The sequence below is a fragment of the Manis pentadactyla genome, chromosome 11 (genome assembly GCF_030020395.1).
Source record: "Manis pentadactyla isolate mManPen7 chromosome 11, mManPen7.hap1, whole genome shotgun sequence".
Lineage (NCBI taxonomy): Eukaryota > Metazoa > Chordata > Mammalia > Pholidota > Manidae > Manis > Manis pentadactyla.
In genome coordinates, this window is record NC_080029.1 from 25,205,661 (window position 1) to 25,233,096 (window position 27,436).

The 27,436-nt window shown below is 49.6% G+C and overlaps 1 protein-coding gene across 4 annotated transcripts in view; it reads right to left on the reverse strand.

The window, feature by feature from the left end:
- TMEM63C (transmembrane protein 63C) overlaps positions 1-21,901 on the reverse strand; it is a 65,085-nt gene extending 43,184 nt beyond the window's left edge. For 3 of the 4 annotated variants that reach the window (XM_057488283.1, XM_036913060.2, XM_057488282.1), the window contains exons 1-2: positions 21,725-21,802; positions 11,190-11,331 (exon numbers count right to left, since the gene is read on the reverse strand). The gene's annotated coding sequence lies outside the window, so the exon portion shown is untranslated. The other variant, XM_036913059.2, reaches the window with a different exon arrangement.
- Positions 21,902-27,436: the final 5,535 nt, after the last annotated feature.

The window sequence follows — 27,436 nt, forward strand, 5'->3', positions numbered from 1 at the left end:
TGGATGATCCCTTACCCAGGGCCACACCCAGGTGCAGGAAATAATAAATTTGGGATGATTTGTGTAAGAAGCTAGAAAGCACACACTCATTTTTTACCTCCCCATGGCACGTCGTTGGTTACCATGCCTGCTCCCCAGGTCACAGCACGGAGCAAAGGCAGAATATGATTTTGGGTCAGAAGACGGAGTATGAATCTCGCTCTGTTATTTATTAACTGTGACTTACCCTCATTCTTCTCAGCTTTGTGGTCTATAAAATAGATATGATTGTGTCTGTCCTGCCTACACCAGGGTGGTTATGAGAGTAAAGGAGCTGGTACATGAAGACATTTTGTAAACTATGAGTTCCACAAATGTTGGCTATTGCCTTTGCTATCCTTGTCCTAGGACTGAGGTCAACCTTCCTCCAGAAGCCTCTCAGTCACCCCTGAACCCCCAGCATGGGGTAATTGGATTTGGGTTCCACTTTGCTGTTAGACCTGCTAAAATAAGGCAGCAGGCAGCTGGCACCTGCAAAAGGATGCTTAGTACTATGGACAGCACCACGGATGGCACCACGGACAGCACCATGGACAGCACCCTGCCCAGCGTCGCATTTCTGTGGCTGCTTCTCTCCGCCAGGGTTCTGTGGGCAGGGCCAGCCTGTGCTCGCTGATGCACTGGCCCAATAAAAATAAGAGCTAACATGTATTGAAAAATTCTATGTGCCAGACACTGAGCCAAGTTTCTTAATGCATTATCTGCATTAACAACCATAACAATTGCATGTTGGATACAGTTGATGGTCTCCAGCATTCATATTGCAAAAGCTAGAAAGCTAAAAACTACAGGTCAGGTTCCATCAGTTAGATGATACACTGGAGATAGATTTATAAGGCAGAAGGGAGGAGGAGGCCATCTTCCTGTGCTTGGGCTGTGTTCTGCTGACAGGCAATATTGAAAAAAGGGAGTTCTCTGCAGCAGATCAATGCCCATCTGGCTCCTGGGAGTGGGGCAGGGTGAGAGGCCAGGCTTGCAGGTAAGGGGATGTGAATTTGTGCCTCTAGTAGTCACATCCTGGCTGTAGCTGAGGAGCTGTTTGTCTGGTGGGTCTGTTCTGTTCTGAAGACTTAGATTCTAACCCTTCAGCAATTTGGTGTAGTTACTTGTATCAAATCTGTTTTGCATAAAGTTCTTAGAGTGGCTTCTGTTTCCTATACAAAGAACAGATAGGTTCTGTTATTATCCCATCTTATGGATGAGGAATCTCAGGCACAGAGATGTTAAGTCACTACTCCAGGTTAGGCAGCCAGTGAGCCAGGACATGAGCCTCCCCAACCCCTCCTAATCACTCTGCTATATGCCATCCCCAAGGCAGAGAACCTCAGTCCCAGCACTTAGGAATGAAGCTCCTGGCCTGAAAACAGAAGCTAAATGGAGAAAAGTGCCAACAGGGAATTCTGGGAGCACACTCCAGGCTAGAATGGGCACAACCTCTGAGGCCTCAGAAGAAGAAAGGGGAAGGAGAGGACATGGATGTTTGTGATGGGCTAGGCACTGTACCAGGTGCCTTCTTACATTTAATCCACTGAGCATCACTTATGCCTTTCAAGCAAGCTAAGAGGTAGCAGCCTAGGAGAAAGGGATCAGTATCCCCATTTTATAGGTAGAGAAACTGAGGCTCAAAGAAGTTAAGTAACTGGCCTAAAGTCACAACTGGAGAGAGACAGAGGCAGGATGGGAATCTAAGTGTCTAGCACCACTCCATCATGCTGAAGGCACAGCTGGGGAGAGAGCTGTTCTGCTTATCCCAGGTGGGCTTATTTCTGGGGTTCAGGAAGACAGGCTCCCAGATCTACCCTACATCTAAGGGACTCTCTGCTAGAAGGGAGGAAAGGCCGCGGGTGGCAGAGGGAGCTAGAGTACAGCAAGGGCAGAAGAGAGCCAACCAAACAGGGCTGGAAGCCGAGCATGCTGGCTTCCTCTCACCCATCCACCTCCGCAACCCCTTCCTTGCCAGAAGGTTTCCTTACCTTGCCCTCCAGACCCTGCAAACCAACCCAGGGGGCCATGCCTTCCTGCCAGTCAAAGAGCAGCCATAATAGTGTCCAAACGGGGCTGGAGGCCAGAGGGAGAGACAGCCCATGGGAGCCGGATGGTGAGTCAGGGAGACAGTGGGAGGGGGAGGGGCCACTCCCTGCTTGTAGTAAAGTCAAAATAGAGAAACAGCAGGATATAATGCTGTTAAACTAGATGATCTCAATTCTAAAAGAAAAAGGTAGGGGAGGGGAGAAAGAAAAAATGAAAAACCAGGCCTATAGAAAAAAAGGCCAGTTATCTCTGGATGGTGGGGCTATGTTCTGTCAGTGATCTTTAAAAACTTTTTTCTGAATTTTAAAAACTATTTGATCTGAGCATGTATTCCAGTTTATAACTAGAAGTCATACTTCGGAAGGAAGGTTTATTACTTCTAGGCACACCATTCGATCAGTTTCCCTCCCTCCTTCTGCATCGAATCCTTCTCATCCTCCTCGAGTGCCCTCATTTTGATCAGCTCCCACTCAAGCTCATTGGTGGGGCGGAGGGAGTGGGAGGGCCCACTAGTTTCTGTGCAGGCTGCCTACCCAGAAAGAAGACTCAGGCCTGCATCGGATGCTGCCTCCTTCTCCCTCACCCCACAGGGTCTGGCTGGGCCAGGGGCAGGGGGAGCAAGGCTTGATCTTGCACCATGCAGGACAGTGTGGCCACCAAGCCCCTGGGGGTCTACCCAGGAGCCAGAGACACTCTTCATCCTCAGCTTGATGGCTCCTCCTGGCTGCCATGGTACTGTGCTGGCTATAGCATCAAGACCCAGGTGCAGTGATCGGGGAGGGAGGTCGGTGGCCTCCCAACACAGCTCTCACTTGGGCAAGTGGGGGCCAGCCTGCCCTACCACCTGCTCTGCCCCACCCCACCCCCAATCAATCCGTGAAAAATGGTGGCCACTGAGCTATAGCTAATCTGGGGACTGGTCTAAACCTAGACTCCTAGGGAGAAGATAAGAGGTACAGGAAGACCAAGGCTTGACCTGGGGTGGGGATGGGGGTCCCGAAATGGGCCTGGGCTCTGGACCGTCTCTGAGGTACCTACCTGATGGAGGCCCTGGAGTGCCCTTTCTTCCAGGTTATGAAATGTCATCATCTCACCTGACTCCTAAAAGCCCTGTTGAGGCAGGGTGATGACTGTCCCCATTTTACAGATGAGGGTGCTGAGGAGGGTGAGGAGCCTGCCCGGGATCACACAGCTAGCGGCGGCAAGGCAGGGAGGGGCTGGGGGTCTGAATCCAAGGCTTGAGATTTTGCTTGGCTCCCTGCTCCTTCTGACATCTGAGATATTGGTTCCTGGCCTTCTCTAGGGGGGCCTCAGGGACCCCTCCAGTCTTACCTTCCCCATCTCCCTGCAAGAAGCCCCAGCTCCAGCTGATGGGCAGCCTCTTGTTTCCTCAAAGGCCTTGGCTTCCCCTGCTCCCTCCATTCTTAATCTTGTGAAAGGCCTCCTGGTCCTCCCCCAGTAAGGATGCTCCACCACCAGGCCCGGCTGGACCCTGCTCCCTCCAGGCAGCCACTCCAAGCACCCCTCCTCAGGAATCTCGTCCTCCCCCACCTCTTGTAGCTTTAGTGCATTCTTTCCAGTTCTCTACAGGGCAGTTGGTGCTAAGGGCAATGAGATATGTCTTTCCCCTCACCAACCTCATTCTAGAATGGTGTGTGGGGGTGACCTCAGCTAAGAAGTGATTACAACATGCAGTGTGTGAGAAGCGCTGCTGCAGTGGACAGGACACTGAACCCAGTCTGGAGTGTCCAGGGAGCCTTTCTGACGAGGTGAGCCTGAGTTAGCCTGCAGGTTATGATGGACTCAGTGGGAAGGGCTTCCTGTCATTCTTTGACTTGGCCAACAAGGCCTGTCTATTGCTCTCCTTTACCGCCATCCCATTTCTCCCCTTCTCCACTCCCTGGCCTCTTTCATCTTTCCCTTAATGCCTGGAGCACGCCACCTTCCCTCTTGCTACAGGGCCTTTGCATATGCCTGTCCTTCTACCTGGAATGTTGCCCTCTCCCATGAGTTAACTCATTCTCCCACTAGTTAATCTTAACATCGCTTCCTTAGGGAAGAACTCCAGGCCAGGTCAAGGCCACATATTCCATGCCTCAGACATAGTATGGCATTTAGGTGTGGGTCCTTAGGGAGAGTCATCATCTTGGTTCCAAATTCTGTCTCTGCTATTTACTAGTTTCATGTCTTTGGGCAAGTGTGTTAACCTCCCAGTGCCTCAGTTTCCTTATCTGTAAAATGGTGATGTTAATAGTATCCCCCTTATTGGGTGGATATGAGGATTACATGAAGAAATTCACATGGAACAATTGGAACAGTGCCTAGAACATAGCAATGGCTCAGTACCATTAAGTATTTTTCTTGTTAGTACCTAGTATACTTGATGTTTATTTATGGGATGACATGGCAAATCACTGACTGCCCCAGTGGATGGAAAGCTTCTTGACAACAGAGTTGATGGCTGTGTTTGCTCCATAGAGCAAGTGCTGTGTTGGGTAGAGCTCAGTGCTTTACAAATACTTGAAGGAACAAATGACTGTCAGTGGGGCCAGGGTGGGTCTCACTGGGCTCCCATGATCTCAGACCCAAAATGTTTTGGCTGGAGGGGCTCTTAGAAATCCTGTGACCTAAGCCTTTCCTTCCACATATGCACAAAGGGAGCTGCTGGCCAACATTTCCTTGGCTTCCAATCTCACAGGGCTAGTCAGCCCCTGTCCATCTCCATTTCCCCATGGGGCTCTGCTCAATCAGTATGTTGAGGGCATGGTGAAATCTCAGCCTAAGGTGCCATTTCCATCTTGATTGAGAAAAAAATGTGGCACATTGCATCTCATATCTGAGTGTGGTGGAGCAAATACATTCCAACCGCGACTGGATAAAGCTGCAGGTTTAGTTCGACCCTGAGTTATTGCCTTAATTCCTGTCTCCACGGTAACAGTCCAGACTAAGCCTTTGCCTTGCAAAGACTGGGCAAAGGGCTTGTCATCAACAGCCTTTTCCCCACCAGCCCCCACCAGGCTAAGATGCCGGCAGTGTGGCAGTGTTGTTCTCTCCCCAGCCTCTTCCTAACGGATTCCTCCACAGGAGTCCCAAGCGGATTGAGAGGGGAGGGCAGGGAGGCAGAGAAGCCAGTCTCAGCACAGGCCCAGGTGGATTCTGGAGTCAGCTCCCATTAGAGCTGGGATGAAGGTGTCTGGCAGCAGGCGCAAACAGGCAGTGTGCTGTTGGGTGCCATCCTGCCCCAGCTCTGCCTGCTGCCAGAATGGGCTCTGGTGGACAGTGCCACACTCTGGGGCAGAGCCAAGGATCTGCAGCCAGGAGGCTGAGCTCAGGCCACACGGACCCAACCGGCTGATGATGACGATTTGGTGATGTGTAGATAGAACCAGCTATAACTGAACCCCTGCTCTGTGCTGTCATTGGACTAGGAAGGGGCAGTGAAAGCAACACAATCAGAATGCAGTGATAGATGCTCTGTTCAATGAAGAACGCACAGTGCAGATGGCACGTGCCTCATGTGCAGCTGCCTGCATCTGGATTTCCACTGGAAGGAGACCCAAGAAACTCTTGACAGTGGTTGCCTTCTCAGGGGGGTGCTAGGTGGAGGCTGAAGCATGTTGAGGAAGACTTACTTCCATTATATTTTCTCTTTTTACTTTGAGTTTTGTACTATGTACACACCTAACCAATTCAAACCAGACAAAGCAAACCAAGGTGAAAGCAGCACCATGTGATTCGTGCTACGATAGGGCAGGACCTACACTGAGCTTGACCTGGGAGGAGGAACGGGCAGACACTGGGATTCTCTTCCCATCGGATCTCAGTTCTCATCTGCCAGAGGTGCTTGTGTCTGTCTGTCTGTCTGTCTGTCTCTGTACCTGTGTGTTTGGGGACAGGTGAATGTACTGGGTTGAATGATGTCTGTCCAAAATTCATGTCCACCTAGAACCATGGAATGTGACTTTATTTAGAAACACAGTCTCTGCAGGTTTAATTAGTTAGAATGAAGTCACTGCAAATTAGAGTGGGTCCTAAATCCAATGACTGGTGTCCTTATAAGACGGCTTCATGGAGACACACAGAGAAGATAGAGGCAGAGGCTGGAATGATGAAGCTACAAATCAAGGAATGCCAAGGGTTGCCAGCAACCACCAGAAGCTAAAAACTGGCAAGGAAGGATTATCCCCTAGGGCTTGCTGAGGGAGCACGGATCTACCAACAACCTGGTTTCAGATTTATAGCCTCCTGAACTACAAGAGAATAAGTGTCTGTTGTTCTTGTATATTTTGAGGTATATCAATGTTTTTTTTTTTTTTTGTGTGTGTGTGTGTGTGTGTAGGAGCTGTCTGTATATGTTTTGGGGGTATTTGGGTATGCTTGGGAATGCTTTTTTGACTATAATTTGGGTTTTGGGTGCTTGTGTGTATTTTGGGGTATATGCATGTTTATGTGTTCATATGTGTGTATGTCGAGTTATATATGTCTATGCATTTGTGTGTGTGTGTGCTTATTTGTGTTTTGGTGCATGTACGAGCATATGTGCATATAGCCAATGATCTCTAGAGCTTCTCTCAAGCCCTAACATTCCAGAATTCTGCCCTGGGGCCCCTGCTGCTGGTACTTCAAGGGAATACCAGGGAATACTGGCCAATGGCAATGGGGAGGGACTAGCATCAATGCCTGTGGGAGCAGCACCTGCTGTGGTCTCTAGCCACCTGGGAAGGGGGAGGTCTGCAGAGAGCTTGTCCTCCATTGCACCTACCCTGTCAGCAGAAGGGTCTCAAGCTCAGGAGTGTGGGTCCAACAAAAGCCTTTCCCTGTGCACCCAGCCTGATAGCATTCTCAGAAACCTTCAGTAGAGCAGAAACCCCCAAGAGAAACCACGTCCTATGAGTCTGAGTTGCTTTGAAACATTAGAGCAGTGACTCTGGCTCTGGTGCATCAGCATCACCTAGAGGGCTTGTTACACCACAGATGGCTGGGCCCCACCCCACAGTTTCTGATGCAGTAGGTCTGGGGTACAGCCTGAGAATCTGCATCTCTAACAAGTTCCTGGTTGGTGATAACACCATGCTTTCAGGATCGAAGCATTAGACCAGATGACAGGGGATGGGCTCCTCCTCAGCCCCCTCTGCATCCCCCAGGCCTCGGTGTGGGCATCCTGATCTTTCAGCACAGGCCCTGGAAAAGTCAGGCCTGGCAGGGTCAAGCCTGTTCTCTCAGTCTGACTTTCTCAGCTGCCTATCTGGCATTCATGAAATACTTTATTCAGCAAAAAAGTGGGCCAGACTTTGATCCCTGCACTCAAGGCCCTTGTAGTCTAGGCACAAGATCCTAGTGGGTACAGAAACCACCCCCACCACAAAGGAGCACCATGACAGGTCTGCATAAGTGTGCTCCAGAGGCTTTGTGAAGGGGTGCTGGGAGCACAGAGGAGGAGCACCTGACTGAGCTGTGGCCAACCCCGAAAGGTAGCCCAGAGGAGGTGCTAACCAAGGCAGCTCTTAAAGGATGGGCAGAAGAAGTCATATTACTTGAGGGCTCACTGCCAGGCACTGTGTTAAGACTCCACAAGCATGAACTCTTTTAATCCTCACAACAACCCCAAGATTTCAGCAGCCCCAATCCTAGCTTTGAGTGCATAGGAGGCCTCTGACCTGGAGAGGAGCTGGGTCTCCAGGAGGAGACCTCACATGCGCAAAGCAAAGAGGGAGGCCGGCTCAGACTGCGCTGAGGCTTCCACCCAGGGGAGCTCTCCTTCCCCAGATGGAAAGGCACCACTCCACAGGGCGGCAGAGACGGGAGGGACACCAGGCTCCCGCCCCATCTGTCTAAATAGGGCAGGAGCCAGGTGGCTGCCTTGGGGGCAGGAGCTGTGGAGAGGCAGAGGGAGGGGCTCTCTCTGGGCACAGCTGCTCCAGCGACTGTGGGGAGCCAGATGGCAGGGGCCGAGGGTCTGGCTCACATGGCTTCACGAGGCCTGGCGGGCAGAAAGGGCCAGAACATGAGGGGCCTGAGAATCACCATGCTACTGAGGTGGGGGCTCTCTATGTACAGAATTTCTCGTAATGAAGATTAGCCCTGAAGCTGGGCCGAGAGGCAACTGGCTATCACAACCTCCGCGACTTATGGTGCCCCCATACTTTGGCCCCCAGCAGTCTCTGTGTGTCTCCTGGGGTCACTGGCCCCCTCAACTAGAGCACAAGCCCCCAGGCAGGGGCCAGCCTTATTACCACCTTGCTCTTGCCTCTGGGGTGGGGGTCAGGGAAATCACCCTGATCCATGCTGAAGGAAGACTCAAACAGCAGCCTGAATCAGAGGTAGGAGAGGAAATGAGCACCAGCTGCAGCAAGAGGTATTCTAGTTAGACACAAGGAAGCACTGGCCTGGGATGCTGAAGGGAGTAGTAGCTATTTACGGGGAAGAAGAGACCCATCCTCCTGTCTCTGACAGTCTGCCTCTCTGGAAAAAATATGTTGGTGATCTCTGTCTCCTTCCTTCACTAGTTCCTCCATGGTATCTCATCTGTGTTTTGTTCCCACTGTCCTTTCCTGCTGGCTTCCTGCTTCTGCCTTCTTTGTCCGAGTGGGCCATAGACTCCCCCCTGGCTTGTCCCAGTATTGCTGGGGTCTTGGAGCCAGGGCATACTCAATACAGCCAATGTCTGCTGAGCCCTACACCTGCTGGAGGTGAAAGAGCCCCAGGCCCTGGCCAAGGCACTTCCAGCCAGGTGGAGAGATCAGACAGTTAAACCAAGGCCTACACCCAGGGAAGAGTAAGGGCCACAAAGAGAAGGGCACAAGTCAAGGTGATGTGGCTCAGAGATCACACCCTTAGGGAAGGCTCCAGAGAGGTGGCGGGTGGGATTTCTAGGGTAACAGAAACCAGGGAGGACAGGGGCTTTGGGCAGAGGGGAACAATGAGTGAAGGAGGGAAGTAGAGAGTGGAATATTCTAGAAATGACAGGTAGACTCCCCACCAGGTGAGGAGCCTGGTTTCGGACCCAGGTCTGTCCTACCTAAACCTAGTACTTGTTCTTCCACAGTATGTGGCCTCTCTTCTGCCAGGGAAGCAGCTGAGATGAAAGGTGGGGCCTTGCTGAGTTCTCTGTCTGAGGCACCAGGTCAGGAGTGGTCTCTGCTGGCCTGGGCTGCCCACCTGAGCTATGGGAGCTGAAGTTTTGGCCACCTCCCAGGGATAAATGAGGACAGTGATGCCATGTCTGCCACCCAGCCTGAATTCATGCAAGAGTGTGTGCTATAACTGTGTCACTGCCTTTTTGGCTTCTCCTTACTCTGATGTGTACCACGAGGCTGGGAGTCCAGAACAGGGCTGCCCGCCTTTGAGACCCTAGCAGATCCATGGGAAACCAAACCTCCCCCTGTGGGTAGACCCAGTGCCCAGCATCCAGGGTTGTTCACAGCTGGGCCATGGCTGGGGAGGCTGAAGAGCTTGGAGCAACCTGCCTACCAGGGGCTGAAGGGGGCTGCACTTTAGTTCCTTAGGGACTCAGTTCAATCTCCTTGAGGGTGAAAACCTCTTCCTCAGCAGACACTACAGATTCTCTATTGGATGTGAGAAAAATGCTGAGTTTCTGCCTTTGAGACCATTCAAGGGCAGGTTAAAGCATAGTCACTAAACAGGCAGTAGGAGCTCTGGCTGATTCTAGGGCAGGGGAGTGAGATGGCAACCCTGTGCTTCGCAGAGGTGAGTCAGGAGGCAGAGTTGTTGCAGGAGAACAGCTTTGGCAAGAACCAGAGCTAATGTGCCTTAAATATTCACTGCATGTTGCATGTTGTTTTGAGTGCTTTATAGATATTAACTTTAATTTTCTCAGTCACTGCAGGGTACTGTTTTTTTCCCCATTTTATAGATGAAAAGACTGCCTTACACAGAAATTACAGGCTAGCTGCTGGTGAAGCCGGGAATTGCACCCTGCAGGCTCCGGAGCCCCCATTCTTTACCACTATTCAAAGCTGCCAGTCACAGTAATCTAGACAAACAAGGCCCAGTGTGGGCTGGGGCACTGGGCATGGCTGGAGGGACAGAAATGAAATACTGACTCGCTGACTCATTGCTCTGGAGGGCTCGCAGGAGGCTGGACCAGGAAATTAGAAGGGGGATGTGAACACCAAGCACTTTGATCTGCACAGAAAAGAGTTGTATCTAAGATCACTTTTATTGATAGTAGCAATGTTCTTGGTCAACCCATATAGGACAACTTTTTCATGGAAAAGAGATTTTAGAGATGCTCAAATAGAGAAATATCACACTGTTATAGCCTCCCTCTACTATCCAATCCTTTCTTGGTTTCATTTATTGACTTACTTAAATATGGAAGAAAGCCTCACTTTGATGCTAACTTGGCCTTAACACCTTCTAGTTTTGGATGTCCACACTGCCAGTGTCCCTCTCACAAAGGTGGGTGAGTTGCTAGAAGTCACCAGGTAGGTGAAAGGAGAGGAAAGGTGCCGGGGGCAGGGGCTGGCTGAGGCTGCGCAGGGAGGAGGCAGTAGGGCCTAGGAAGGGCTGCCTGAGACCCAAGGGCTTCCTGTACTGTTTGGATGAGGTAACACCTGGTTCCTCTGAGATGTTCAGCTACAACATTTTAAAGGACACTATGGATATACATAATGCTTGTGAAGTGAAAGGAGACTGAGGTTGAATTATATCTCAAAGATCCTTTCCAGCTCTAAGAGTTTGTGAAGATACCGTCTGTCATAATCCTTTCCTGAGAAAAAAATATTGAGAGGCAGAGAACTCTGGGAAGAACCATGTCCAGCCGGGTTCTGGGCCTCTTCCAAACCAGGGTCAGCTGAGCAAGAGCCATTTGGGTCCCAGCTAGCAGCTTAGCCTAGGGTTTTTCTGCAGGGCAGGGGGCATCCTAATCAGAACCAGAGAGTCTTTGACTCCCTTCCCATACCTCAGGAGCCAGGGTCACCTGGGACAGTGTCCTTTGGAGAGGGGATTGGACTTTCCTGCACGCATCCACAGCTTTCGTCCAAACACTGGCTGGAGAGCCACAGGCCATGGGCAGTGGGTGGCCCCATCCTGGCTTGAGGAGGGAGCTGGTGCTGGGGGCTTAGCCCTGTGGGTGGGATCATGGCAAGAGTGCCTACCTGGAGCAGCAGGTCAAGTTTGGGGCCCAGGCAGCTTGCTGTCGCTGGCCCTCTGTCTTTTTGATCAGTCCTTAGGTGCTTCTGAGTGGCCCAGCCGTATCCCTGCTTGATTCCTGTCCAAGACGAAGGCTCCTCCGAGGCTCTGTGGCACAGGAACAAGGAAGCACTCTCAGCAGGCAAGCGTGGGTCTTAGTCCTCCCCAGCCTCCCCACACCTCCTCCCACAGCCCAAGCAGGCCAGGCCCCTTCTAGCACCAAGATGTTTGTTAGCACCTTCCCATGAGGGCTGCCTCAGGTGAGTGCTGAGGGGTTGAGAGGCATCCCAGATGCAGCCATGACCCCCAATCTGCAACCCACCTCCACATCCAGCTACCCAGCCCTGGAGGGAGGTGAGCTGGGGAGTCATCCATCATCCCAGCTGAGAAGGCTGGAGCGGAGGGGCGCCAGGGATGGAACATTGCACTGGGAGTCCAAGCACCTAGGTCTGCTCTGTGACTTCGCCACTGGAGAGCGGGAGAACCCCACTCTCCCTTGCTGGGGTGGGGGGCTTCAACCTAGATACACAGACACTGCCAGCAAGACTGAGCTGGGGAGAGCAGAGGTGGGGGATCACCCTCAGGGGACTTCAAGTAGGACTTGAGAATCACTTAGGGGGCATGCTAAAATGCAGATTTAAGGACCCTACGCTAGCCCATTGAAGGAGAGTCTCCAGGAAGGTGCCTGCAAATCTGCATATTAACAGGTTTCTATGTGGATGCACGTAAAATAAGACTTGCTGGATTACATGCTGGGATAGGGCCCCCAAGTCCAAGGGAGAAGCTTTGATCACATGTATAAAGGGGTCATTGCTCCCTTTTCCTGAAGGCAGCCTCAGAGGAGTGCACTCAGTAGACAGACCAAGCCAGGGGTCCCTGGGGCACTGGCTGAAGCCTCTCTAGGTCTCATTTTCCTCATGGATGAAATGAAGATTGGAGACGATCTCTTGGGGCCTTCCAGATTTAAAATTATGAATGTAACAAGAGGAGAATGCACTGAGTAACAAACTTAAAAAGAAAGTTTAGTGTGAGGACTTTTAAATAGTGTTCTCCCACTATAAGTGGTTTCTTCTTAAATATTCTTTTTAAATTCAGAAAATAACATGCTTCTGGGGGAAAGAAATCAAACCATTTAAAGTAATACACAATGCAAAGTCCCCCTGCTATCTCAGACCTCTCTTCTACTCCCAAACATAACATTGTCAAGTTTCCTGCTTAAGTTTTTCCTGAGAATTTTTCCATCAACACTGACAAATATTTATATATGCCTGCATCTTTATTTAAAGGCAATCAGGAACATATTCCTGGTACTCTATCTTGGTTTTATGAATATACACCACACATTTATACATACCAACACAGAAAGAACCTTCATTCTTATAGCCACTCATAGTGTTCCATTGAAGGATGCACTGTAATTTACATGAATTGTCCTTATTGATGGGTTTAGGTTGTTTCTACATTTTTGTTGCACAAAGCTGCAATGAACATCTTTGATTCTATATATGTGTGCGTATGTGTGAGGTTAGCTGTAGTATAAATCCCTAGGTGAAGGTCAGGTGCACCTAAAATTCTGGGAGTTATTGCCAAATTGTCTTCTGAAGAGGATAAACCAGTTTGCACACCCCAGCCAGGAATGAGAGTGCCTATTGCCCCCACCCTTGACACATGATCAAATTTTTTAACTTTGCCAATATGAGAGTTGAAAATGATCTCTTGTTTTAGTGTTAAAGGCAGACATTATTTTCATGTTTATTGATTGACTGGCCTTTGCATTTATTTTTTTCTGTGAACTATCTGTTAATGTCCTAATTTAAAAGAGGTTTTTTTAAATTAAGGCAATTAATTTTCTGTCATTGGATGGCAAATTGTCATTTGTCTTCCTTTTACTTTATTTGTAGCATCTTTTGCTTACGGAAGTTTTAGATTTTTCTGTAGACAAAACTATACCTTACTAGAGAATTCTAAAAATATTTGTCTGTGTTTTCTGCAAGTATTGTCAGAATTTCTTTCTTTTATCTTTCCTTCTTTTAAATCTTTTCTTTCTAGAGTTTATTTTGGTGTAAGGAGTGTGGTAAGACCCAGCTTTATTTTTTTCCCCAAAGAGCTAGATAGTTGTCTCAAAGTCATGTTTAATAATCCATTTCCTTCCCTCCTCCCTCCCTCCCTCCCTCTAGATTCAAAATCTCCATCTAACTATGTAGTGGGAATGACACAAAGAGCATGATCTCTGAGTCAAGTGCTGGTTCAAATTCCAGCCTCCCTGGATCTAGAAGTTACCAAACCTTTCTGCACCTCAGTCACCTCATTTAAAAATGGGGATCAATAGCACCATCAGCCTAGGGTTATGGTGAGGATTAAATGAGTTATTTCAGGTAAAGGGTGTAGAAAGGTGCAACTATGTGTAATTTATAAGAGCTCACCTTAGCTGGCTACACACACACACACACACACACACAGGCTGCCAGTGAAAGGATGAAAAAAGTATTCCATGTAAGTGGTGACCCAGAGAGAGCAGGGTGGCCAAGCTCCTATCAGGCAAAATAGACTTTAAGTCAAAAATGGACAGAAGAGACAAAAAGGGATATTACATAATGAAAAAGGGTCAATTTTCCAGGAAGATGTAACAATTATGGATACATATGCACCTAACAACAGAGCACCCAAATATATGAAGCAAGCATTGACAGAATTGAAGGGACGATAGTAGGAGATTTCAATAAACCACTTTCAATGATGGGTAGAAGAACTAGACAGAAGATCAATAAGGACTTGATATATTCAACACTAGAGACAAATCGGACCCAACTGACATACACATAGCACACCACCCAACAGCAGCAGAATATATTCTTCTCAAGCACACAGAGAATTTCTCCAGGATAGATCAACAGGCAATCAACAGTCAACAGGCAAGGGGCATAGAACACTGCCTGGCACATGGGGACTACTACATGTTGGCTATGGCTATGATCACCATTGCACATCGAAAGTGCTTAGGTCTTTGTCTAGATTCCATTGATCTGTGAGCCAGTTCTACCAGGCGACAAAGATCTTTTATGTGTCAGGTCCTGTTCTAAGTGCCAGGGAACCAGGAGTGAATAGCAGTAATCGGAGCTGTTCTTGCCATCTCTGGCCAAATTTACTTCTAGTTATGTGTAGCACTTTTACTGATATCACAAATGTTTCCTTCTATTATATTTTAAAAGAGGCTGAAGCTCATATATACAGGAAAGCTATTCATTTGTGTTTTTAATATTAGCAGTCATCTTAGTATATTCTCTTACTATTTCTAATAGTTTTTCAATAGACTATCTTGTTTGTTTTTCTCCAGGTGGCCAATCTTATTAATTTTAATTGATAAATTTGCCTCCTTTTATAGCTTCTATTTTCAAACTTTGTATTGGCTTGTACCTCTAAAGAAGTGTTAAAGAATGAAGGTAATGGTGGTCATTTTTCTCTTATATGTATTTCTGTATACACACACACACACACACATAAGCAGAACATGTTAAGCAATAGCTATCTATTCCTATTAAATAAGGGTTAAAATTAGACATATGTTGAATTTTATCAAATCCCTTTTAGACATTTTTAGCATTTTTCATCTCTTTTGACTATTAGTTTGCTCACTTATTTTAATAGTTCTCCTAATGAATCTGTATTTCTGGAATATAGCTCCACTTGCTTGTGGTGCATTCATCTTTTTAACATGATGCTGTATGATTCTATTTGTTGCTACTAATTTATGAATTTTGCACCAATATTCATAAATGAGATTTGTTTTAGTAATTTTTCTTTTTTGTGCTTTATCAACATTGCACTGGCTTTACAGATTAATTTGGAATCTTCCCTTCTCTACGTTTAATGTTTATGTTTTTTATGTTTAAATGACATTGAAATTATATCTTCCTTGAAGGCTTGATAGAAATTAAAAGCTGTCTGAAGTTGGGTTTTATTGGAATAGAGCTTTATGAAACCTCTGTCTCTTCCAAGACTATTGGTCTATTGTGGTTTTCAGGTCTTCTGGGGCTGAACTGACGATTTATATTTTCTCAGAAAACAGTTCAAGCTAGTTTTCAGCTGAATTTGTATGTGGTTGAGCACAGTATCCACTAGGAATTCTTCTTATATTCTCTGTATCAGTGGCTATTTCCCCATTTTAATGTTCAATTTTATATATTTGGCTCATTCCTCCCTCAACCCTCATTAGATTGTCTAGACTTTACAAATCTTCAAATGACACATGACTTTTTTTCAAGAGCCTATTTACTATGTACACAGCCCAGAAATAGAGGAGCTGGAATCAGGGCACAGGGACGAGGAAGGTAGCAGGGGAGGGGCAGCTTGACAAGCACAAGCCATTCAACAAGCATTTAGAAAGTGCAAAGAGCCTGCCCACATATTCCTTGGCCTTAAACACCTACATCGCCTTTTCCGGACTCTCCCACACCCGATTCAACCTGCCGACTCCCCACCCTGCCTTCAACACCCGGCTGTCACCTTCTTTTGGAATCTTTCCTGACTTCCCTGGGAAAAGTCAATATCTTTCCTCTGACATCCCAGATGACTTTTTTTTTTTTAATTTTGAAAATTTTTAAACATAAAAAAGTTAAAAGAATAAAACCAACAGAATTAACATAACATGCTGTCATTTCCGCTTCAGAACTTTTTTGTTAAAAGAAGTGTTACTGACACATCAGAATGTCCGCTTGAGCCTCAGCTCCTTCTCTCTGTTACCAAGACCACCCCAAGTGTGAACTTGGTAGGAACTGCACCACTGCACGTGTTTATATCCATAAATCACAGAGAGTAAAGTGTTTGTGATTTTTATTAAAATTAAATGTGGACTAGTGGCATTATTCTGCAATTTCCTTTTTTTGCAATATTGTTTTTGAGATGTATTCACGTTAATACAGAATAGGTACGTGTGCATATGTATGTATGGCAACTTTGTGGAAGTATAATTCAGAAAATATAAAATCCCGCAACTAGATATATTTTAACTGCTATACAACATCACATTTTAGTTGCCGACTCCATTATTGTAGATACTGAAGATACTGAGGTGGAGACCTCTTTTTTGTGGTTTAATCCCTGTGGTACCTTAGATGTCCTTGGAACTGTCTCCTCATGCACATGTATGAGTTTCTTAGGTAATTAGACACCTACATGTGAAGCTGTTGGTCACGGAGTAGGTACATTTTCAGCTTTAGGTGCCATTACCAAAATGTCCCCTGGCACTTTGTACTTCCATTACTGTAGCATTTCTGAAGTTGTGTTGACTTGTCTACCTGCCCCTCCTCATGGAGTTTCCAGAGGGCATGTGTGTGACTGGCACTCGATGGGCACCTGACAAACGGAAGGATGAGCTCACTGTCTAGCAGAAGAAACAGACTTAAATGGGACAAGTGCATTAAAAGCTGTGAGACCTGCCCTGGCTGGGATCCAGGAAAGGCTTCACGGAGGAGAGCTGGACTTCTTGAATCCTTCTTGGAGGATTCAGGCTGGACTCTGAAGGGCAGGGAGACTCTGAACAGATGGGGATGGGGATGGGGATGGGGATGGAGACATGGACTGGGCTGGGAGGAGCAGGTGGGTGGGACGATCCAGGCACATTTGATTTGTGGGAAAAGCAGTTCTCATCCAAGCTGGGAGTGAGCAGGGGTAGAAAAGGTATGTGTATTTTTAGAACCTCCAAGGTCACCTGTTATGTTCCCCATCCCATGCAGGAAGAGCCTCTGAACCAGAGCAGAGTGTGAGGGAAGCAGGCAGGAAGCAGGTCTTTGCAGTTCTGTGAGCCCAGGCCATGGCTTCCCATCCCCTCCACCCACTCGCCCCACGCTGGTGCCTGGGCCGGGGGCCGGAGAAGCCCTCTCCGTGAAGCGGGGAGCCAGTGCCTGGCTGCACGGCACCTCCTTCCCACGCCTGGGCCTGGCCCCTTGGACCTGCCTTCAGTGTGTCCCAGGGCATGGGCTGGGGGTGGGACGGCAGTCCTATCCTTCTATTTTCCTCGCTGTCCTTCAGCAGAACCCAGCTCTGGGCACCCTGACCAGACTGGAGGGGCAGGGGAGGAGTGCACGACCTTCACTTCCAAGTCCTTTTGTCTTAAGCAACTTCAGCAAAACCACCCACAGCGCAATAGCAGGTACATAGAAGCTGTGCTCCAGGGAGGAGGGCCAGCCCGCTGGGATCAGACTGCCGGGGCCCAGTGTGAGTTCTGCTTTGTGCCTGTGTGTGGCTCTGAGCCTCACCATTCTTGTCTATCAAGTGGGCTGCTCATACCTGCTCTGTCCCTCTCCTGCCACATGCAGAGGGTTAAAAACTACCAACAAGAGTGTGAAGTTACTGAGCAGCACCGGATATCAGACCAGGGACACTGCTGGGGCTGTTCTTCTGGTGCCTGAGAATGTCTCCCCAAAGCCTGGCCTCGTTTGCACGCTTGGGCACATGAGGTCCCAGCCCAGGAGGGATCCCCGGCTGAAGAACAGCTTGTTTTCTGTACTGAAGTACAGGCACCTCCCATCTCACACACACATACTCAATATTGGTACAATCAACATTGTTGGTCAGCCACTGCCATCAAAGTGACCAGCCAGTCCACAGGCCCCTGGACAGCCTACCACTGAGCAGGTAAAGGGGTGAGAACATGGACAGACCCCTTCTAGTCACTGAGCACATGCCAGCACCTTTCTACTTCCTCCATTCATCCCCCTCACTGTGTTGTGAATGCAGGAGGCACAAAGGAGAAGCGAGCAGGTAGTGAAGCAGGTGGAAACCCAGCTGCCAAGTGCCCCGTGGGCTGTGAGCCTGTGTGCCCTGTCCTCCATGCTCACAAGCCCCCCATCAAAGCACATCTGGTTTCCCCACAGGGCACAGGGTCAGTGTCCAGCTGTCTTCCCAGCTTACAACTAAGTCAATGCCACTCAGACACCTGAGGCGATGAGGCCTCCACATCAAAACCCGACAAGCAGCCGTATTCCCAGCCATAAGCCCATTTTGTTTATCTGTACCTCCAAAGACCTCAGGATTCCTGGCTCTTTTACTGGATCCCGTGTCCTGAGGCCAGTGTCCCTGTGGCTGGGCATGGTTCTGAGAAGACAGCCTGCGTGAGGAGAGGGCTTCTGTCTCAGGGCCACTTCTTGGCAAGGCCACTCAGTGGGGAGACCAAAGGCCTGGCTTCCCCACAGGAACCTGGCCTGGCTCCTCTGCCTCCGGTCCTCTGAGGGTACCAGGGGCCCTGCCTTAGTATGACCAAGGGTCTGGAGGCTCTCTCCCGATCTTGTCTTGAGGGTGCTTGCACAAAACAGCAGAGTGGAAGACTGAGAAAAGGGACCCCAGGACACTTGGGTCCTGGTTTTCTAAGTGGGTCCAGGCTTCACTTCACTTTTGTATTGTACTAATCACCTGGAGGAGGCAGGAGGTGACAATGGGGCACTCCTGCCCCTCTCACCTTGCCCCTGCGTGTCTCAGTACCAGCCCCCAAGAGGCTGGGAAGGAACATGGCAGTTTGGGTGCATATCCTGCCCTAGAAACACAGGACACAGAATTCTGGCCACAGGTGCTCTTCTGAAGAGCCACCTGTGCTTAGTCCAGAGCAATCAGACAGATCTAGACCACGGACACATCATAGCTCACATTCCCATCTCAGCTCCTCCTGCAACCCTATTTTGCATGAGTTGCACCAGCCAACCTATGAGCGAGAATGAGGAGTCCGGTGTACACCCCCCTGTTGACATGTGAGTAAGCTGTGAAAACCACTGCTCTCCGGGGAGATGGAAGGGGAGGGAGCACCAGGCCCCCCTCAGGCAAACGGTGCACTTCAAGCTGAGCACTTCCCCTAAGCACTTTCATCACAGCCTTTCCCAGAGCCAGCCTGCCCATGGGCGTGAATGCCCGGGACTCCCTGCACCCTGGACACCCTGGGCAAAGAGCTCTCAGCACTTTGTGCCCATTATCCTATGACTCTTCCACCAGCGACTTCCCAGAAAGAACCAGAGTAGAGAGTCCACAGGATGCAAAGCCAATCAGTAGGATACGGGTTTGTGGGAAGGTTCCCTGTGCTGCCAGTCACCATCATTTTCAGGCATGGAGATCCTGTTAAATATCACAGACAGCCAAAGAGGGTGGGGGAGGAAGTCTTCAAGGGACAAAAGTGGGCTGGGGGAGGCTGCCCTAGACTGGCCCTGGGGAGAGGGGGGATCCTCTCCGCTGTAGAGCACACAGACTCTGTTGAGGCCATGAACAGATGGTCTCACTTGCCACGTTTCTAATGGTCTCCCATCCACCTGGGGAAGGTGTTTTCATGCCCAACTGGCAGGTAGGGGAACTGAGTGCAGAGTGCCAGCCACTAGGGGCTGTGGTCCAGAACCAGGTGCTCTGCTTTTCAAGTGGTTCTCCTCCCAGGACCCAAGGCCTTTCTGAGGTCTGCTTCTGCCTCACTAGCTAGGAGAAACACAGCCCCAGCCTCCTGGGGCCATGGGCCAGTGTCCTTCCTCCTGGAGAAGGCCTGGAGGGACCCCTGCGCACCCTAGCAGAGGAGCCAGACACACAGTGGGTCCTCTCCTCTCTCTGGCATTGTACTGTCACCCCATGTGCAGCTCGTTCTGGTCTTGCTCACTGGGAACCCCATCCCTTCCCACAGGTCACCCCAGGGAGTACTGGTGGCCATCATGCAGCCCAGGGCATGCTGTGGCGTCACCAGGGGCCAGCTTCAGGGGCTCTGCATCCAGAGGGCGTGTCTGAGAAGCAGCAGCTCATGTGACACTGCCTTTTCCTCAGAATACTGCGGGCAGAACCTCCCATCTGAAGTCCTCTGCTTGCGGCCCCTCTGGGCGGCCATCCCTGCTGCGGGCCCCGGAGCAGGAGGGATCTAGCTTCTCTGGCTCTAAGGGAAACTGTGCGACCCTGTGGGGAGCACAATGGAAAGGTGACCAAGTGACTGTGGCTCTGCTCTTCAAGTCGCTTCTTTCCCAAGTAACTTGAAAACCTACCTTAAGGGAAGAGAGAACGTTGGCGCTGTCCCCTATCACTGACACCTGCCTGCACCTGTCAGGAGGCACTCGCAGTCTCGCCTTAGCAGAGGTGGTGGCTGTTGGGGAGGAGGAGGAGGAAGGGGTCTCCTCCAGTCTGCCCTGTGGTGGGCTGGGGAGTCAGGAGACCTGTAGATAGGTAAGAGAGCCAGAGCGACTAGACGCACTCTTTGTGCCTCAGTTTCCTCACCTGCACAATGACACTGGCTGGCTCCAGCTCTGAAAGAAAATATAGCTCTCTCCCTGCCTCAGTTTCCCTCCAGAGAAAGGCATCTGTCCCAGGGAGGAGGACAAGATGGATTCAGGAAAAGTTCACCTCCAAAGGCAACCAATCCCATGGAGTCCATTCTCCTGGGCACAGGAGTTGGGATTCGGTGATAAACCACGGAGGGTGATGCTGCGAGGAGGCGGACTCGCCAGCGTGGTTCCCAGCCTCTTCACCTAGGAGACCTAACGGCCCGGCCATTAAAGGAGGGAGTCCAGCTCCTCGACCCCCGTCCTTCCCACAGCAGCCCAGGAACTTCCACGGGGCTTTCATCAGGGCTGGTATGTGAGACTGAAGCCTGAAACCGGTCTGCCCCTTGGGCCTTCCTCTCCCCGAACCCACAAAGATGACAGAGACCCACAGCCCCCCAGCTCAGATGAGCAATTTTCTCTTGTCCCAGACAATTCTGATCTCTGCAAACCTCACCCATGATACCCTGGAGCCCCACAAAGAAGCTGTGACTCCCTCCACTCTCAGGAAGGAGGAAAGGGGGTGCTGGGGTGGGGGGCACCCTAGATTGGACCAGAGGTCTAGAGAGTGAGATCGGCCCCTGCCCCTCAGACAGCATCAGGTCAAGACAGTGCTTGGAAGGCCACTCTGTAGGGCCTGCTACGTGACCTTGATGAAACCACAGGACCCTGGGCCTCAGTTTCCCCAGGCCCCTCAGCCAAATCCAGTTTCTCTCTCAAGACCAAAGTGAGGATGAAAGTGAGCACCTTTCTTTGAAAGGTATGAGAAAAGATGGCATCTTTTGCCCTTGGGGGCCCAGGAGCTGGGGCCCACACAGCACGGGATGAGACCCACACCAGCAGCAGCGCGGCCTGACGCTGTCGTAACTCGTAACTGTGAAGAGCGCACCCCTCCCACTCCAGGCCAGGGAGTGGGCGGCACAGCCCCTGGGGATCCCGGGGTGGGGGTGGTCAGAGAGGCAGCTCCCACCTGCTGTCAGGCAGGCCCTAGGCAGCCCGGGACCCCAGGCAAGTCTCCTGCCCATCCTCCCCCAGCCCCCTGAAAATGGCCCACCAAGCCGCGCCCACCCTTCCTGGGTCCAGGCTGGGGGACAGCCAGCGTGGCAAGGGTGTGTGGCGCAGTCTCCCCCACCCCCATCCCTCCCGGAAGCGGTCCTTTCCCACCCCCTTCCCTGTCCAGGACTCGGATTCTGAGCCCCTTCTCCCGGCCTGGCGGGTAACGCCCGCGTGCTCACCACAACTGCGCCCTCGGCGCCCCGGCCCCAGCCCCAGCCCCAGGCAAGGTGCTCAGGCCGCGGGGATGCGGTGACAGGCAGCACGCTCCCTACCTGGGAGGAGACTGCGGGCCGGCCCTCCTCCTCGCCGGCCTGGTGAAGCCAGCCCCTACCTGGCAAGGGACTGTCAGCAAATTCTCGTCTGCATCACCGCGGGAGCGACGCCCCGGCTCCTCCCCGGCAGCAGCAAGCCTCGGCCCCGCCCCAAGGCTGCTCCGACCCGCCGGGGAACCCAGGCTGGATTATCATATGCAAAGGCCCCCGCTCCTCCTCAGTTACCTCCTCGCTACCAGGAACCATCTGCAAATCACCGACACAAACGCACAAGGCTGCCGTCCCTTGCTGCAGGCTCTCCAGCACCCTCTGATGCTCTGGGCCTAGGAGCTGACTTGCTGTACCACTCTTTGCCCAACAGCCCTCACCCCTACCCCAAGCTCTCCTGTGAGGCATGTCCCCCTTCCAAACCTTCCCTACCCCGCCAGCCAAAGCAAGGAAAGACACACAACTGCATAAACGTAGCAGCAATCTACCCCTCTCAGGGACCAGCTCCTGGCACCTGCCCAGTGGCTGGTACCCGGTTCTGCCGCCTTCTCCAGCAATGGAGAGATCTACGAATCAGCCACAGCCCTGCCCGGGAGGCCTAAGGAAGTGGGCTGGCTCATTTCCAGTGTGCTCTGGGGCACAGTCCTGCAAGTCTCCTGTTCCATCAGTCCTGGGTACTGTGCTAGAGACAACTAGCTTTGACCCTGGAGGCAGGTGCCAGCTTTTGAAGCCCCAGAGATCAGTATGCATAGTAAGGGTCGGTACTAAAACAGGCGCTCTCACCATCTCCCAGGCAGGGGCCTGGGCACTTCATTGAATAGACTTTACCCAGTACTTGCAGTATAGTAGCTAATGGGCTAGGAGGGTTGTTGAAAAATCTCTGAACAGTTGGGTTGTCAGCAATATAAGAGGGCGATAGAGGAAGCAGTTTGAATATAAGGTCTTGAGACGCTGGGGGAGGGGCAAAGGGTAGTGGTGTTTGCATGGGTTGGTTCCCCATAACTAGCTATACAGCACCTCCTCAGGCTTGCATACCAAGGTTATGCCTCTCCCTACCAAGCACCTGTCCCCCAAGTCCCCATGCCCTGGTTCTTCTGACCCACCCATCCACTGAAAACCCAAAGTGAGCCACTAGAAAAGATTCTGTCAAGATTTGTCCATTTCTTCACTTCCCACCAATTCATTCATTTGTTCATGAGGAAGGCTTTTGGATGTCTCTTATGCAGTGGCAACAGGGTGTCAGGGATCTGGGTCCCAGCGCTAGCTTAGCTGTCAGTGTGCTGTGCGACTTGGTTAGTTCACTTGATCTCTCTGACTTTGTTTTTCCCTCTCAAGAGGGCTGGGCTTGTTGGGATCTGGGGCCCCCGGGCCCTAACATTTCTGTTACCCTCTTCCAGGGAAAAGGCTGGTGGGAACAAAGATAAGCCAGATAAATATAAGAGTAATGTTTAAGAACTCTAGCTGCATGGATTCGACCCCCAGCTGGATCCTCCAAATATGGGACTTAACCTCTCTGCACTTCATTCTCTGCATATGTAAAATGGGGGAAAAAACAGTGACATCCTTAAAGGGTGGTTGTGAGGATTAAATGAGATATTGTATACAAAGTAGATGCTCAGTAAATACTAATTGTTGTTCTCTTGTTATGGTACTGGTGAGAGAAAGTAAAATCTGGACAAAAGCAGCTTGTCCTCCCTTTGCTCCTCATTACAGAACTAGCATCTGACCCCGGAGTGGAAGGACAATAAGGCAGGTCTTAAAAGGTCTCAAACACAAGGCTTAGGAGTTTGGACCTTTAGCAGGCAAAAGGGAACCATGGAAATTTTTTGAGCAGCAGCCAAGGGATAAGATTGTTGAGCCCACACCAACCCACCTGTGTATGGGGATAATAGTTGTTCTTGTAGAAAGTCCTGTTAAGTGGAAAGAACATGGTCTTTGGATTCAGTGTAACCTTGGTTTAAATCTGGGCTTTGCCTTTTACTAGCTGTGTGATGTTGTACATGTTACTAAACCACAAAGAGATTAATTTCCACACAGTAAAGTGGGTGCCATGATGCAAATAGAAGGAGTCCAATAAGAACACCTACCTCATAGAGGAGCTCTGAGTATAAAATGCATGTCAGGTGCTTAGTTTCATTTTCTGCAAGCAAAAGAGACAGGGCCAATGTTATTCTCTCCCTTCCTGGAAGGCTCTAGATAGAATGGAGGGGAGACCTTTGCACTAAAATTCCCAGGCACCCTTAACTGAATGCCCTGTGAGGAGACTGGGTTGTGGGTATTCCAGCCAAGACCCAGAGCTGGTTTCAGCAGCTCTCCAGCCCCCTTGGCCGAGGTGCGATCCACACAGAACCTGCGTCTCAGCCTCCCTGGATGAACTGATCCATGAACATGCCCCACTGAGAGGAGCTGAGGCCAGAACGGGAGGCCAGAGACAGGTCTTAAAAGGTCTCAAACACAAGGCTCAGGAGTTTCGACCTTTAGCAGGCAAAAGGGAGCCATGGAAAGTTTTTAAGCAGCAGCCAAGGGATAAGATTTTTGAGCCCACACCAACCCACTCCAGCTCCTGGAGACAAGACTTGATAGGCATCAAGGATGTCTGATAAAGGGAGATAGAGACAGGGAAGGAGAGAGACCCATGGGAATTCCAGGTGGGCTGTATAATCAGACTATGACTCCCATGTCCTGACAGCTAAACACCAACCAGCTAGAAGAGTGTCTGGCTGGTAGAAGGTGCTTGGTAAAGGTATGTGGGAATGAATAGCTAAGGCTTTGTAGCTCTGGGAAGCTTTAAAGGAATGGTGTTTTTGGCTTATGGGTGCTGAGATATTTTTCATGCTCTCACTTGTGTGTGTTGAGGTAGGAGATGTCTGAACACATGACTGCTTTGTTAGCCTCCAATGTCTTGTCTGTGAACATAATCCAAAGCAACAACAAAGAAACAAAAGGCCTCTGAACAACCCAAACAGATGAAACTGTCAAAATCAGGTGCTCTTTCTGCAGAAGAGCACCTTGCGTCTTCAATGAGAGCCCACCTACATTCACTTGACATGCAACTTCAACAGATCCAATGTGGTGGAGACTGCTGAGTGCCCCCTTATATCCTTTCCTTCCCTCCTTTCAGTAGAAGAGCTCCTAAGATTTAAATCTGGATTCTTGGCTATCCTGCAAGAAGACTACATATCCCAGCCTCCCTTGCAGCCGGGTGCAGCTACAGAACTAAGTCCTAGCCAATGGGATGTGAGTGGAAGTGATGTATTTCATTTTGGGGCCACATTATTAGAAGGAAGACACCTGCTCTCTATTTCCTCTTTGCCCTGTGTGACTGGACCATGGAGATGGGGATGGAGCTAGGGGGCAGTTTTGATAATGCTGACAAGGATGATACCCTAGGACTGTCCAATCAACAAGACATGAAGAACCTGAGTCTCATAATGAACTGGAGGAGAAGAGCCCTGGACTCCTGCCCGGCTTGGTCTCTGTAACAGCAGCTGAACAAATGGCCTGATAAACCTGGTTTCCTGATTTTCAAGCCTACAACTGATGAGCAGGAGCACATTCGAAGGAAAATGACTTATAAAAAAGCCAGCACAGTGAAATCAGCCGAAGTTGAGAGCAGAGGAGATAGAACACCTGTAAAACAAACTCAGAAGTTTGGGCCATTTAGTTCAGGTCCGTACAACAGTCCTCGGGCATGAAGGCTGATGTTGAAAATATGCTCAAGAACAATAATCTGAATCAATAAGAGAAGTCAAGTTCTCACCAAATATTTTATTTTAAAAGGAAAGAAATTAAATGATATGTCTAGAAAGTATGTCTGATCAAAAGTGGTGAACATAAAATAAAACTTCCATGCTTGAGAGTAGAAACCTTCAGCATCCAGATACCTCAGCCATCCAACGTGATACCTTTCCTCAAGGATCAGAAAGCAGAGATTTTGATTCTTTGATATTCACCTCCCTCACTAGACTATAAATCCTGTTAAGATCAGATTGTATTATTTCCTTTTTCTTTTATTGCTAGTATCTAGCACAGTGCCATGACTCAATAGATACTTTTAGGTGGCTCTGGGGGGTGAAGTCTATGTTACCTTAGATGCCAGAGTTTAGTAAGTTCTCATTAGCTGACTGGGAATATAGGTCAGTGAAACTGCTTGAAGTCCTAAACCACTCCAGCAAAGAGCTGCAGAGGCACAGTCCTCACCCCTGTTGTCTAGAAATCATTTAATCAGAAATACTCCCCTGAGCTCACAAAGATCTACATGCACAAGGATGTTCATTGCAGAACTGATTGTAATTGCTAAAAAAAAAACACACCTGTACACACACAACCTACTCAACTGTACATGGCTTTTCTGCACTGCCCAGATAAGATTTTTTCAGAAAAACTCAAAATGAGAGGGAAAATATGGGAGGCCCAGAAAAGAGTCAGCTTGGTGTGTTCCCTGCCTGTTTCTCACTAATGAGACTCCAGTGATTTTGGGCTTTGAGGTAGGAGAACTATTCTTGTTGTCTCTTTCACCCCAAGGTCTGGTGCTGGGTGGGACTAGTAGGTAGGGAGTAAGTGGGGGAAGGGGTCAGTGGGCCTGGAGGTGATGGGCATGAAACTCTGCAGATTTTGCTATGGAATCCAAAATGTAAACTTATATCACTGACAGGGACAGTATTTTCAAGAAAGAACCATACCACTATTCATACTTTAAGGGACAACCCAAATACTTTAGGTTATCCTCTGTCCCTAAGAGACAAATCAAGACTCTCCATCAAAGTGGGTCCACTTTGAAAGCTTGGGTTTCTGTCACACACCCTGATCTGCCTTTCCAAACCAAAGGGAATTTGATTTCCTGTGCAGAAAGTAAGGGAACAATGCATTGGGGTGGAAAACTATTTTCCCAGTGTGTTTGTCTAATCAAATGTGGGGGTGTAGATTTTGAGGGAAGATAAGTCCTCAGGCTTAGATCCAGAAACACAGCACTGACCCCTCATTGGAAGTGTCATTTCCCAGGTTGGTGGAGCCAGAGTGGAGAAGTCAGAGCCCTGTAACCACTTGCCTATCACAGCAGAGAAACCATCAACTGCTAGCAGAGCCCTGGCCTCAAGCCCCACTCACCAAGGCCCACCAGGGGGATGTTCTTAGCTAGCAGTAGCCTCTTTAACTATGACTTCTCTCCAGAAGAGGGGATGTTCATAACTGGTGGGAGGTCACCATCATCTGTCACCAGCACCATATTGGAAACTTCTGGTGAGCCAGGTCAGAGGCAGGTACTGATGACATCACAAAGGAATCACCACTTTTTGCTAGAACTCTGGAAACATGTGATAAGGCGAGTTTCCCCAGCCAGAATTGATCTAAATGAGCATTTCCAGACCTATCTAGGGATTTTAAGCCTGTGCAGTCTCACCACAGTTCTGTCTTGAACCTGGCTGATGCTCTGCAGAATTAGGTAAAAGAATATTTGGGTTCTTATGTTGATATGTTATGAAGGCTAAAGACTCTGAAAGGGATCCTCATGGGACAGAAATACAGCTTTCTTATATGGTTTCTTCTGGGCTACAAAGTAAGGATCCCCTCTCTATAGCCAGGTTCCTGAACACAACTCTGTGGTACTCATTCCACTGGGCATTGTCACCTGCT